This window comes from Fukomys damarensis, unplaced genomic scaffold, assembly GCF_012274545.1.
Source record: "Fukomys damarensis isolate Sample0158 unplaced genomic scaffold, DMR_v1.0_HiC HiC_scaffold_5, whole genome shotgun sequence".
Taxonomy (NCBI): domain Eukaryota; kingdom Metazoa; phylum Chordata; class Mammalia; order Rodentia; family Bathyergidae; genus Fukomys; species Fukomys damarensis.
The window spans coordinates 28,710,983-28,713,757 of record NW_022900917.1 but is presented as its reverse complement, the minus strand read 5'-3'; the positions used below and the strand labels follow the sequence as shown (position 1 = coordinate 28,713,757).

Genomic DNA, 2,775 nt, shown 5'->3' with positions numbered 1-2,775 from the left:
TGCTCATGAGTTTAAGGTAAATACCAGTCAAGAGTGCGATATATCACTTCTTAATTAAAACACCCTCTGGTAGTGTTGACTCATAAGAATCTTTGTTGAGACCAACGTGCTAACTTCAAGATTGCAGTGAGCTCAGATGAAATATTTTTAGAGGCTGTGTCAAAGGACCTTGCAAACACATTTTAGGAAATAACTGATGTAATGCACTAAGAATGAGTGTCCAAATCTAGCTTCAGAGAAGTCATCAGACTGCCATAAAGTGTCTTTTGAGGACAGGGAAGTTTTCAAGAGAGATGTAAATCATGCTTTCATAAACTTGATGTATGTCAAGGTAGACAAATAACATTTTCACTGAAGAAAAACAATCCAGAAAATAATCAAGCTAACATTTTTAATCTTTTCCTATGTGCTGGATATTGTGCTTATTGCTTTCTTGCATTTCATTTAAACCTCTGAAAGTCATATCACTAGTCCCTACTGTTATTTATAAATTACAGATAGAAAACTGACAAAGAGACTAAACAACTGCTCAAAGATATTAATCTAGAAGAGATATGTGACTGGAATAATTATTTCATACTTATGCTTATTACTATTATTTTTGAAATAAGGTCTATACCACTCCTTGGTATAATGCTTGAGAAATTAAAGCCTGCATACTATCGAGATACCTGCATACTTATGTGTATTGTGGCACCATTCACAATAGCTATGCTGTGGAATCAGCCTATGAGTATATATACATTATGGAGTATTATTCGGTCATAAAGAAAAACAAAATTTTATCCTTTATAGGAAAGTAGATGGAACTAGAAATCATCATGTTATGTTAAATAAGCCGGACTAAATAAGACAAGTAGCACATGTCCTCCTTAATATGTATACTAAAAAGAAGATGGCATGATACTAGAAGGAATGTTATTATTGCAGAAGAGAAAGGGAATAAGAAAGAGCGGCTAAATATGAGGGGAATAGGGGATGTTTATGATTAAAATATATGCATTGAAGTGATACTTTCTAAAATCACTACTAAAAATAATGAGTAGTTATATAACATTTTAAGAATCTTAATCTTTACTAAGCTTATAGATGGGTGATGTTTAATAATAATACTGTATCACTTATTCCAGAGAAGGGAAGTCATATTTGTTTATTTCTTAGAATTTTCACAATGTTTTATACAAATTCTGCCTTATATAGGTAAATAGAAGGAAGAAATGGGCATTTGTCTATCATCACACTATTGCACCAATAGTGTTGGTTTTATTCCACTGAGAAATTGTGCTCTGGGTCAGTCATCTGCAGTACATACATTGCTAGATGCTATCATTTATAACAGAGTCTACATTCATAGCTAACAGTTGAGTTTAAGGACTCTGTAAACCAGAACTTTATCTGATCTGCAGATACAAAATGAATTTTCACTATACAAGTTTTTCTGTGCTACTTAATTCAACCTTAATCATTTACCTATTCCGGAGGAAATTATTATTGTAATGCATTTATTTATATTTTGTGAGAGTAGAGGACATTGGTTGCGAGATTTAACACCTTTTATTGTAGAGCCAGTGTGCCAGCGCTACTTCAATAATGATTGAAAGTTGTTCATCTCTGCAGGCAGTTTACTAGCCTACATGAAATCACTTAGTGGTCTAAACTTAACTCCTGAGGGAACTGTCATGCCTGACAGTTTGAACAAAGAGGACAAGAATGGAATGGACCTGTTAACTAAGAATGAGTGAATTTCTCCTGTGGGTGTAACAATGTTTACCCCCTGAAATTCAGCTTTACGTGACCTGAGAGATTTAAAAAAGAGACAGAGATTTTATTCAATGTATGAATATGAGGAATAGAACAGATTTTTATTCCAGTATATACACAAGAATAATTCTCTTTTCTCTATCACTGACATCATACCTTGATTAGAAATAAATATGTTTTGCCTTTTTTTCCATACTTTCCTTGTTTAATTTCATTAATGTAAACTGTTATATGATTTATTAGATTACTCAGAAGCTGAATACAAAGTTATATTTTCTACTCCATATTATTTCAGAGAAAGCATTTCAAGTGTGTAGATTAGTAGATGTTATATTTATTAGAAAAAGTTAAAAGAAAATAGGCATTCTCAAATACTTTATCAGCTGTTATTTCTCAATATAAAGCATACAATTAATCTTAGCTTCTGGCTGTCCTCCCCAACATAATATGATTAGTTATAGTGGTGATGAGGCCTCTCAATGCAGAAATCTTGAGCACTATAGAGATTGGTATCTTCCTGAAAGAATTTAAAACATTTCTTTGCAAATACTCCAGATTCCAGAAGAAATAAAGGAAAAACTACTGTAGTGAATGAATATTTAGTAAGCACTTAGAAGAATGGCAGATATACAAGAAATGCTTTATGCTTATTAAGTAGAAACTAAGAGTTGCAGAACTGTCCTTTTTGAGATAGTGTTAATGATTTATAGTGTTTTGAAATTCAGTCTCCTACATACACAGAATGTTTATAAGCAATGTCTGTAATAGGCTTAAAAAAATAGTTGATCAAAGTTTAAAAAGCACTGCTTACTGCTTCTCCTACTTTATTTTGAACTGACTTTTCCCAACCCAGTCAGGGATCTTTTCAAATAGGTTTTGGTTTCCATTGGAGGTTGATGACCAACCACAAACCAGGATAATGGTGTTTCATGGTTCCTGACTTTCTGACAAATAATGGTTCAAACAGCATTCAGTGCCACAGGGTTGTTGTGTCTGTTCTTAGTGCAGAATCCC

General features: G+C 32.9%; 1 protein-coding gene across 9 annotated transcripts in view; it reads left to right on the top strand.

Moving 5' to 3' along the window:
- The window catches only part of Ralyl (RALY RNA binding protein like), a 658,084-nt gene that overhangs the window by 297,420 nt on the left and 357,889 nt on the right, over window positions 1–2,775 (top strand). The gene's annotated exons all lie outside the window — the stretch shown is intronic.